General features: G+C 36.1%; 1 protein-coding gene across 10 annotated transcripts in view; it reads left to right on the top strand.

The window, feature by feature from the left end:
- Positions 1-12,628, top strand: part of LRBA (LPS responsive beige-like anchor protein) — a 729,491-nt gene that overhangs the window by 50,836 nt on the left and 666,027 nt on the right. The gene's annotated exons all lie outside the window — the stretch shown is intronic.

Raw genomic sequence — 12,628 nt, 5'->3', positions numbered from 1 at the left:
TACCTTTCTGGTTTTATAATATGTTAAACTATATGTAAAAATCTTGATTTGCCATTTAGTCAATATGAATGATTAAGACTGAAATATCAACATAAGAGGAAGCAGGGAAAGGCTTAGTACATAGGAAAGTAAGCTATAAAACTATCACTTGGATATTTTGCTTTTAGTACATTTGTTTTTTAAGTAGAGCTGATGCATTAAATTCTCCTTCCCTTCCAAGCTTCCACCACAATCTGCACTTTGTTTTTCTCTTTCTTTGGAAGTAAAACATTCCACATAATACTGAGACAGAAAAAGAAAATGAGGGTGGGTCATATATTAAAGATCTTTTTTTTTTTTTTTAAGATTTATTTATTTTAGAGAGAGAGATGGGCAAAGGGAGAGGGAGAGTCCCAAGCAGACTCCATGCTGAGCCCAGAATCCGGCAGTGGGGCTCAATTTCAGGACCCGAGGGCACTACCTGAGCTGAAACCAAGAGTCATATGCTCAACTGACTGCCCAACTCAGTTGCCCCTTAAAGATCATCTTTACTGATACCAACATGTTAGTTGGCTGTAGTATCTGAGCCAGCATTTAGTAATCTGTGGGATGGTATTTTTCTAGTATTTCCTGGGCCATCAAATATAATGACCATTTTTTTAGTCTTTAATATTTTATAGATAATACATTGAGTTAAAAAAAATTGAATACAATGACGTTTCTCCCCTACCTCTGTCCCCTGTGGTTTCAGTACAGTTTCCCTGCCAAATCATCTTCCCCCAATTTAATTCAACCACTGCTAAAGAAAACCTGAAAAATAACTATTATTGGCACCTCCTATGTCTCCAAATTTTCTTTAGTTTTTTTTGGCAAATAGAAAATATCTGCATGTTTTTCCTCTTTTTAAGTGTATATTTTCAAGGAAAACTACTTGATATAATGGTCTCAGCGGTGATATTTTGGATCTAACACTGAAAGCATAGGCAACGAAAGAAAAAATAAAGAAGTGGGACTATAACATCAATTGCGTATAATGTTAATTTTTCCAAGCAATGAACTTAGGATGTCTTTCCATTCATTTGCACCCTTGATTTCTTTCATCAGTATTTTATGTTTTTCATTGTATAGATCTTTTACCTTCTTGGTTAAATTTACTCTTAATTATTTTATACTTTTTCTTACTATTATGAATGAAATTGCTTATTTAATGTCTTTTTAAGATAGCTCTTTGTCAGTATTTAGAAATGCAACTTATTTTTTTGAATATTGATTTCATTTCTTGCAACTGTAACAAATTCATTTATTAGTTTTAACAGTTTTTGGTGGAGTCTATGGTATTTTCTGTAGGATTCTGTCATCTAATAGATTAGTTTTTCCTTTCCAACTTGGATGCCTTCTATTTATGTATATGCCTAATTGTTCTGGTTAGGCCTTCTGATATTTTTTAAGTGACAAGAGCTGATACCCTTGTCTTGTTCCTGATTTTAGAGGAAAAGCTTTCAGCTTTTCACTGTTAACCAGAATAGGTCATTTAATGTAGCTGTGAGAACCAGGGGGGCTCAGGAACCAGGTGCTAGAACCTGGAGTTGATGCCACCAGAATATTCTTTCTTCAGTCATGGTGCAGGGACTTTCTCTGTATACATGGCAGGGAAGATGTCTGTTGGAAGCTGCCAATTTAAATATCTCTACAGCTTTTGACCCCAAAGTGCAAAGGCCCATCTTTTCATGTCCCGATTAAAAAAAATCTTGGGGTGCCTGGGTGGCTTAGTGGCTTAAGTGTCCAACTCTTTCTTTTCTGCTCAGGTCATGAGATTGAGCACTGAGCCATGCTGAGACCCAGCGTGGAGCCTGCTTAAGATGGTTTTTCTCTTCCTCTGCCCTTTCCCCACCCTCCTCCTCCCTCTCTTAAAATTTTTCTTTTCCTTTTTTTTTTTTTTTTTGCTTTTTAAAATATTTCTTTAATTTAGATTCAGTTTGCCAGCATATAGTATAACAAGCAGTGCTCATCCCATCAAGTGCCCTCCTTAGTGAAAAAAATTTTTTTGGTAATTATTTTGATTGGCCTGAGTTAGTCACATTTTCACCCCTGGATTAATCACTCTGACCAGGAGACTGGAGAACCATATGTGCCTGAGTTAAGTGTCCTCTCTATGGCCTAGCTGTGAGGTACTGTAACCTCATTGCCAGGAGGATATCTGATGATTCTGATGATGTTTTCATATCTGATTTTTTTGTATGCACGTGCAAGTTGGAGGAGGGACAGAGGGAGAGAATCTTCAAGTTGACTTCCCACTGACCCTGGAGCATGACTTGGGGCCCAATCTCAAGACCTAGATCATGGTCTGAGCCAAAACCAAGACTCTGAAGCTCAACAGCTGAGCCATCTAGGTGGTGCCCCTGATGAATCTTCCTACTTAAGAATATTGGTATGAAATTATTAGAAAGACTTAAAAGTTCATCTTTTGTGGAAAAAAGTAATATGAATATTTCTTTTACATATTGTAAATTTTGCTATGCTTCAAAATACAACTTGTAGTTATAAAGGACTTCAAATTATAAAAGTATTTTCTTTAAAACTTTTGTTATGGAAGTACAGTTGATGTACAGAGTTTTGTTTTAGGTTGCACAACATAGTGATTTGTCAGTTTTATATATTATGCAGGACTCAACAGAAAAGTATAGTTACTCTTGGGCAGCCCAGGTGGCTCAGCGGTTTAGCGCCACCTTCAGCCCAGGGCCTGATCCTGGAGACCTGGGATTGAGTCCCACATCAGGCTCCCTGCATGGGGCCTGGTTCTTCCTCTGCCTTTGTCTGTCTGTGGCTCTCTCTCTCTCTCTCTCTCTCTCTCTCTCTCTCTCTCTCTGTCTCTCATGAATAAATAAGTAAAATCTAAAAACAAAAAAAAAAAGTATAGTTACTTTCTGTCACCATACAACATTATTACAATATTATTGACTTTCTTCCACTATGCTGTACTTTTCTTTTTTTTTTTTTTTTTAATTTTTTTTTAAAATTTATTTATGATAGTCACACACAGAGAGAGAGAGAGGCAGAGACACAGGCAGAGGGAGAAGCAGGCTCCATGCACCGGGAGCCCGACGTGGGACTCGATCCCGGGTCTCCAGGACCGCGCCCCGGGCCAAAGGCAGGCGCCAAACCGCTGCGCCACCCAGGGATCCCTATGCTGTACTTTTCATCCCTGTGGCTTATTTATTTTATATATGGAAGTTTGTACCTTTTAATTTCCTTCACCTATTTTCCCCAACTCCCTCCCCTTGCAACCACCAGTTTGTTCTATGAGTCTATTTCTGTTTTTTGTTCATTTGTTTTGTTGTTTAGATTCCACATATAAATGAAATCATGGTACTTTTTAAAAAGCTTGAAAACATTGAGAGAATAGTAACATAATAGAGCTGGCTTATTAGATTAATAAGGGATCTTAAAGTATATGTGATGTTATAGTTTTAAACAATTTTGCATATAATCAGACTCAAATACTGAAGCAATTGATTAGGTTATTGAATGCTTGACATTTTGCTATATCGTATCCTATGATGTGTTGATTTTGAGTAATGTAAGTTCAGTGGACTTTGGACTGGTTGTCACATAGTGACAGATTTCTGATTTTTAAAATATGTCATTCCTATAAATCACTAGTTTGCTAGATTGAACTAGCAAGCTATTAAAGAACATGGCAGTATTTACTGTGGATAAATGCAAATTTAAAAAGGTTCTATGTATGAGGGTTTAAATGATTTATTAGCTTTCAGTGCACACATGAATCTGAAGTTATGTAATGGATTTAGAAAATTTCATTTCCTGTTTGAAGGTTCAAATTTGCATATTCTATAATGTTAGTATTTGATCTAAGTCAATAGGATATATAGTTAAACTCTGTGTGATATTAATACATGCTTAATCATCTTTTGGTATATTATATGGCAAACATCTTTTAGATGTAGGACAAGTGATTAAACATACACATGTTCTTTTTTGTTTTGTTAAAGAAACTGGGACTGTACGTCTTACATGGCTTCAGAGTTAGTGCTCACCAGTTTCTTCAGTTTTTTTGCTCTTTAGTTTGTCTCTCCTTTCCTGCCAGTGAGAGCTTCATCTAGGTTAATATATTTTTCATTTCAATGGAAACAATTAATCCTATGTTACACCTTACATGAGTTACTTATTTTTTTAATTGAACTTTTTATTTTGAGATAATTGTAGATTCATATGTAGTTGTAAGAAATAATATAGAGAGATCCCTTGTACTCTTTATGGTCTTTTCCCCAGTGGGAAAATCTTACATAATTATAGTACAATATTAACATCAATACAATCAATGTACATTGATTTCCATCACATAAAGATCTGTCCTGTTGTCCTTTTATAGTCACATCTGTTTTCCTCCTGCTGCACTTTTCTTTAACTCTTGGTAAACACCAGTTTTCTAGTTATATAATTTTTTCTGTTCAAGAATATTATATAAATGGAATAATTTACTATTTTTATTTCTTGTGTTTTCAGCACAGTTCTCTGGAGATTCATCTAGATTGTATTATCAATGTTTTTTTTTCCTTTTTATTGTTGAGTAGTATTCCATGGTGTGAATATACCAGTTAGTTTAACCATGTACCTCTTTATAGGACATCTGATTTGTTCTCCTTTATTTTGGCTATGATGAATTAAGTTGCTGTAAACATTTGGGTACAGGTTTTTGTGTGAATAAGTTTTCATTTTTGGGGGAAAATGCAAGATGTGTATTTGTCAGAAGGTAGAGTAGTTTTTTATTTAGTCTTTTTTAGAGAAACTGCTACTCTTTTTTCCACAGTGACTCTGCCATCTTAGATTCCTACCAGCAACATATGAGTGATTCAGTTTCTCAGCATCCTTGCTAGTATTTGGTTTTGTCACTTTTTAAATTTTGGACATTATGATAGATGTGTATCTATTTTGTATTGTGTATCTAATGACATTGTGGTTTTATTTTGCATTTCTCTAATAGTTAATGACATTGAATGTATTTTCATGTGTTTACTTGTCTTGTATGAGTTTTAGGTAAAATTTGTGTTGCCTTTTGACATATGGATATTTTATTCTAATCTGATTAGATTTTTTTGGCAGTTGGTAATTGAGAGTTCTTTATTTAATTTGGATATTGTCCTTTGTCATATATGTACTTTAAAAAATTTTCTTTTAGTTTTTAGCTTGTCATTTCATCCCCTTATCAGGATCTTTTGGAAATCAAAGGTTTGATAAAGTCCAATTTATTGTGTTTTCCTTTTATGGACTTTGGTTTTGATGTCAAGTGTAAGGATGCTTTGCCTAGTTTAAAATCCTGAAGATTTTCTCCTGTGTATTTTTCTAAAAGTTTTATTTTTTACCTTTAAATCTACAATTTATATTTGTTTTTTGTATAAGGTATGCTACTTAGGTGATAGTTCATTTGTTCATTTATGGATATCTGATTACTCTAGCACTCTTTATTGAAATTCCTCCATTGAATTGCCTTTGTACCTTTGTTAGAACTCAGTTGAGCATATCTGTGTTGGTCTACTTGGGTTCTCTATCCTGTTGTATTGATTTATGTGTCTGTTTCTCTGGTACTACCTCATAGTGTTAGCTACTGTAGCAATATAGGTCTTGAAATTGGGTAAACTGATTTTCCCACTTTATTTTTTTCAAGATTGTTTTTGCTATCCTAGTTCCTTTGCTTTTCAATATCAATTTTAGAATAATCTTTCTATATATGCAAAAATCTTGCTGAGTTTATGATAGTTGTATTCTATCTATCAGTTTGGGGAGACTTAGTATCTATATGATGAACACATTATGTTTCTACATTTATTTAGGTTTTCTTTTAGTTTTTTAAATCGTCATTTTGTTGTTTTCAGCATCCAAGTCCTGCACATGTTTTGGTAGATTTGGTAGAAATACATCTAAGTATTTCAAAGTTTTTTAAGTGATTATAAATAATACTGTATTTTTAATTTCATTGTCCACATATTAACTGTTAGTAAATAGAAAGGAATACAGATGATTTTTTTAATGACTGATTTTTTTATAGGTTCTAACCTGTGACCTTGCTGAACTCAGTTATTAGTTCTAGAAGGTTTTTTGTTAAATGTCTTTGGATTTCTATATAATCATGTTACTTGTAAGTAGAGGCAGTTTGTTTCTTCCTTCCTAATCTACATGAATTTTCTCTTCTTGCCGATTATGGCGTTGGTTGGAACTTCCAGCGCTGTGTCAGGAGTGGTGAGAGTTTACATTCCTGATTTAAGGGTAAAGCATTCAGTTTTCTATTGTAAATTATTATGTTTTGGATTTTATGTAGATACTCTTTATAAACTTTAAGAAGTTTCCCTCTCCTATTCTTTTGAGAGGTTTTTGTTGTTTTTTTTTTTTGAGTTGGTGTTGAATTTTGGTCAAATGCTTTTTTTTTTTTTTTTTGGCATCAATTGATATTATCATGTGTTTTTTCTCCTTTAGCCTATGAATATGGTGGGTTACATTGATTGGTTTTTGGATACTGAAATAACATTATATCCCTGGAATAAAATCCATTTTGTCATGGCATTTAGTTCTTACATATTATTGAATTCTATTTGCTGTTATTTAAAGGATTTTTGCATTTATATTCATAAGGGATATTGGTATATAGTATATTTGTTTTACTGTCTTTGGCTTAGTATCAGTTATAGTAGCTTTATGAAATGAATTGAGGACTGTAAAATTAGTGTTAATTTTAAAGATTTGATAGAATTCTCTAGTAAAACAATATGAACCCTGAGAATTATTTTTTGAGAGTTTTAAAATTATGAATTTAATTTCCTTAATAGTTATAGCAATATTTAAATCATCTATTTCATATTGAGTAAGTGTGGTAGCTTGTGGTTTTTGAGGAATTGGCTTATCTGTATTGTTAAATTATGTGTTGTAAGTTGTTTGTAGTATTCAGTTATTCATCTGTAGGATCTGTTGTGATATTTCCCATTTCATTTCTGACACTGGTAATTTGTGCCTTTTTTCCATGTTATTTTTCAGTTCTCCTAAATTTTCTCAATTTTAATGATTTTTTTTTTCAAAAAACTAGTTCTTTATTTCATTGATTTTTTTCTATTTTTTCTTTCAGTTTCATTAACTTATATTTATTATTTCCTTCCTTCTGCTTGCTTTAGATGTATTTTAATCTTCTATTAGGTTAATTTTTTCTTATTTTTAAGTAGGCTCCATGCCTCATGTGGAACCCAATGTGAGACTTGAACTCACAACCCTGAGATCAAGACCTGAGTTGAGATCAAGAGTCAGATACCTAATGACTGAGCCACCACGCACCCCATCTTCTATTACAGTCTTAAAAGGAAAGTTTAGATTATTGATTTGAAACTTCTCCTATTTTTCTAATATATACTTTTAGTACTGTCAGTTTCTCTTTCATTATTGCTTTAGCTATGGCCTATAGATTTTGATACATTGTATTTTTATTCATTTATATGTTTAAGTAGGCTCTAAGCCCAATGTGGCTTGATTTTATGATCTGAGATCAAGAGTCTCATGATCTACCAACTGAGCCAGCCAGGTACGTCTTTTGTTCTTTTATTTTAATTCAGTTCTTGATACTTGTTTTTAATTTCCCGGAGACTTGGCTTTTTGACCCATCAATTTATTTTATTTTATTTTTTTAAAGATTTATTTATTTATTTATGATAGACATAGAGAGAGAGAGGCAGAGACACAGGCAGAGGGAGAAGCAGGCTCCATGCCAGGAGCCTGACGTGGGACTCGATCCCGGGACTCCAGTATCGCGCTCTGGGCCAAAGGCAGGCACCAAACTGCTGAGCCACCCAGGGATCCCCCTTTGATCCATCAATTTAGAATGTATATTTTAGTTTCCAAATGTTTGGAGATTTTTTTCTTGATATCTTTATCATTCTGTTACTGGTTTCTAGTTTTATTCTACTGTAGTCAGAGAACCCACTGTAATGATTTCGATTCCTTTAAATTTGTAGAAGTTTGTGTGAATGTCCCAGGATGTAGTCTGTTTTGGCATATATTTCATGGGTACTTGAAAACAATATGTATTTTGCCATTGTTGGTTTGAGTCTTCTTTTTTTTTTATTATTTTTTTCTTTTTTCTTTTTTATTTCTTTGAGAGAGAAAGAGAGAGTAGGTGAGCACAAGTGGTGGAGGGGCAGAGGGAGAAGCAGGCTCCCTGCTAAGCAGAGAATCTTATGCAGGGTTCCATTCCAGGACCCTGGGATCATAACCTGAGCCGAAACCAGACACTTAACTGACTAAGCCATCCAGACATCCTTGAGTCTTCTTTAAGTGTCAGTTCTTATTGGTTAATGATGTCGAGTTCTTCTAATTCTTGCTGATGTTCTATTTACTTGTTCTGTCAGTTAGTGAGGGAGAGACATTTATTTTTATAACATAATGATGCTTTCCTCAAGGTGGAGGAAAGCCCCACAGGAAAGATCATGAGTTTGGGTGGAAGACACTGATGTGTACAGACACATACTGATGTATACACACACACACACACACACACACACACACACACACACACACCCTACAGGAAATAAGCTTTGGGTACTTTATTTTTATTTATTTTTTAAATTAAATTCAAGTTAGTTAACATATAGTGTAGTATTGGTTTCAGGAGTAGAATTTAATGATTCTTCATTTATGTACAGCACCCAGTGCTCATCCCAGCAAGTGCCCTCTTTAATGCCCATCACCCATTTACCCATTTACATCCGTCTACTCACTTCCCCTCCAGCAACCCTTAGTTGTTCTCTATCATTAACTCTCTTAGGTTTGCTCTTCTCTGTTTTTTATTTTTCCTTCCTTTCCCCTGTGTTCATCTGTTTTGTTTCTTAAATTCCATGAGTGAAATCATTATTTGTTTTTCTCTGACTGACCTATTTTGCTTAGCCTAATACACTCTGTTCCATCCACTTTGTTGCGAATGGCAAGATTTCATTCTTTTTCTTTTTCTTTCTTTCTTTCTTTCTTTCTTTCTTTCTTTCTTTCTTTCTTTCTTTCTTTCTTTCTTTCTTCTTCCTTCCTTCCTTCCTTCCTTCCTTCCTTCCTTCCTTCCTTCCTTCCTTCCTTCTTCCTTTCCTTTTCTTTCCTTTCCTTTCCTTTCCTTTTCTTTCCTTTCCTTTCCTTTCCTTTCCTTTCCTTTCCTTTCCTTTCCTTTCCTTTCCTTTCCTTTCCTTTCCTTTCCTTTCCTTTCCTTTTTCTTCTTTCTTTCCTTTCTTTCTTTCTTTTCTTTTCTTTCTTTTCTTTCTTTGACCTAGGCAGAGGGAGCCAAAGGTAGATACTCAACCACTGAGCCACTCAGGTGCCCCGGCAAGATTTCATTCTTTTTAATTACCAAGTAATATTTCTGTGTGTGTGTGTGTGTGTGTGTGTGTGTGTGTTACCACATCTTGTTTATCTATTCACCAGTGTACATTTGGGGTCTTTCCCTAATTTGTTTATTGCTGATATGCTGTTATAAACATTGTGGTGCATGTGCCCCTTCAAATCAGCATTTTTTTTAATCTTTGGGATAAATACCTAGTAGTGCAGTTGCTGGATTATAGGGTAGTTCTACTTTTAACTTTTTGAGGAACCTCCATACTGTTTTCCAGAATAGCTCACCAGTTTGCATTCCCACCAACAGTGTAAGAGGGTTCTCCTTTCTCCACATCCTCTTGAACATCTGTTGTTTTCCAGAGTTGTTAATTTTAGCCGTTCTGACAAGGTGTAAGGTGGTATCTCATTGTGGTTTTGATTTGTTTTTCTGCTTTGAGTACTTTCTTTCTTAAAATTTCTTTATGTTTTTTTGAAAAAGGATTATTTGAGAGAGAGAGAGAACATGCAGAGCCAAGTGTGCCTTATACAAGCAGGGGAGGTACAGAGGGAGACAGAGAAGCAGGCTCCCTGCTGAGCAAGGAGCCTGAGGGACATGGGGCTCAATCCCAGGACCCAGGGGTCATGACCTAAGCCAAAGGCAGACGCTTAACTGACTGAGCCACCCAGGCACCCCAGTGTTCAAAGATCTTAATTGGAAAAATGTATGTTATTAATCTTGACATGGTAAAAGTAGTAAACTTATAAATAACTGAAGTCCCGGAAGAAGAGCTGGAAAGATGGGTGAGTGCATATTATATTTGATGGCTCTTACAAATGACTTGGGTTATTATAATAAGGATTTTTAGTGTTTTGTTTTTAAGCATTTTTGAGCCAATTGAGTGTAATAGACAAAGGACACCCCTCCTTCAAAAAATTAGACAAGATGGAGCTTATGAGGTCATACAGGTAGAATGCTGCTGGTAAAAGTCTCAGCTGTTAGGGTTTAGTATGTCTAGTCTGAGTCGAGTAAATAACTGATCATATTTAATGTACTACATTTATTATTGTTTGATAACATGTACTCTGTTTCCCAAAAAGTATTCTACAAAATACAAATTCTAAGTTTATGTAGGGAAAGAATTCTCTGGTCATATGGGTCAAGTGAAGTTAAACAGGATTCTTTACTTCAAGCCTTTATGTGTAGTTTGAATTTTTCAGAGGGGCTATAGTGTGTCGTTTCCTCCCCACTTGCAAATTGATTTGACTTGGATGGGATTATACAAAGTACCATTCTTTCACAGGGACTATTGGATGTGTTGTTGCATAATTGGCTGAAGTAGTCTGATCGGTTCTCTTAATATGATTAATAAGTGGAGGCTTAAGGTGGGCACTTAGCTGGATCAGTGAAGCATGCCACTCTTGCTCTTGGGGTTGTGAATTCAAGCCCCATGTTGAGTGTCAATATTACTAAAAAAATAAATTAAAAAATAGAGGCTTAAAAGAAGAATACACAACAATATTGACCTTATTACTTGCTCTTAGGTTAAAAAAAGGTAATTAAATTTAATAAGAGGTCTTTTTTTTTTTTAGTGCTTAAAGAAGATTTATAGTAAAGAATAGAGCAAACAGGATATACAAATACCCTCAGCTTAGACTAAATTTACTTTTGGTCACAATTTTTTTTTATATGTAGAGTTACATGCATAGTTTTATATACATACATACATGCTATCGTATACATGTATAGAATTAAAAATACAGTCCTTATTTTTTCCTTTTCTTTTTAAACTTTGTTTTGTCTTCTGTCTCTTTCTCTACATAGCCGATTTCTCTTCTGCTTTCCTACAAGGTGAACAGTGTTGATAGCCATGTGGGAAGTCTTCTGTATTTTATGGACCTATAATCCAGTAGATCAAGTATACTGACAGTTGTATGTAATAAAGGAGTTCTCAGCTAGTTTAGTGTAGGTAGGAAAGGGGAAGAGGGACAAACTTAAGAAATTTTAGGAGATAGAATTAGCAGCATTGAATTAATTGAACATTGTATGTAGGAGGAGCAGAGTTGAAGATGATATAGTTTCTACCATGTGGGTAGGATTACCAACTAGGGCAGCAATCATAGCAGGATTAGGGAAAAGACAATCAGTTACGCTTTGGCCATGTTTATTTTGAGGCAATATGTGTGGATGTCTATAAGCAGCGGGATACGTATCTTCTTCATTGCCACGTTCTCTTCTCTGTCTTTGGTGAAGAGGACCCCAGCAGGATTATGGTATTTAACCCTGATACGTATTCTGTCTCACTGGTCAACCTTGTTTTGCACCCTGCTGGTCAGCTCCCTCTAACACTTCTCCCTGCACTGGAGGGTTGGAAGACTGTGGTCGGCCCCCGTCGGGTCTCCACATGTAGTTAGTGGGAACCGTTGCTAGCGACGGGGCTGGTTCATTGGGGCCTGGCCTTCGGGAGCACTCTCCCAGCTGTCCTCACTCTCACAGTTTTGGTCATTCTCTGGGTAATTGCTGGGAGGACCCCTGCGAAGGATAGTGTGGATAATGGTTATGGTTGCTGCATATTTACTGCCTTGCACTGTAGCTCTACCAGAGCCTGTGACATTTGCTGCCTCCACATCCTTTCCTCCTTCAACATCAGACTCCACAGTCTCTCCATCTCCTACACTGGGAAGGTACTTATTATTTTTTTTAAGATTTGATTTATTTATTCATGAGAGACATAGAGAAGCACAGACACAGGAAGAGGGAGAAGCAGGCTCCATGCAGGGAGCCTGACATGGGACTCTGTCCCGGGTCTCCAGGGTCACACTCTGGGCTGAAAGCAGCGCTAAACCACTGAGCCACCCCGGCTGCCCACGAAGGTACTTCTTTATGACAGTCTGGTGAACAAATCCATCTTCCTCAGTGTCATTCCTGTTGAAACCATATCTGTTTTTTATACTGAACTATCTAATGTGCCCAAAGCCTTCTTTGTGATAATTTTGCTGTCCCTTCCCACAGGCGTGTGAGGATGTGAGTCCACGTAGGCTCCTCCTCTGCTCCCTGTGCACTTTCTGGAGGTATCTGGCTTGGTGTCTGCACAGCAGAAGGTGGGGGCAGTGGCCTTGCTGCCTGGGTTAAGGTCATAGTGATGGGCCAGCAGCCGTAGCTGCACCCCCTCACACTGTGCAACGGTAACTGCGTGGGCATCGCCATGGTGGGACTTCTCAGACCTCTCTTGGGTATGTTCTTCGCTCCTGCTAGGGCTCGAACTTGAAGATACTGTTCTTGAAGTGAGAATTTTAATAGCAGGTG

This window comes from Vulpes vulpes, chromosome 10 (assembly GCF_048418805.1).
Source record: "Vulpes vulpes isolate BD-2025 chromosome 10, VulVul3, whole genome shotgun sequence".
NCBI classification, from domain to species: Eukaryota; Metazoa; Chordata; class Mammalia; order Carnivora; family Canidae; genus Vulpes; species Vulpes vulpes.
Note: the sequence above shows the minus strand (reverse complement) of the source record. Positions and strands in the feature narration are given on the sequence as shown.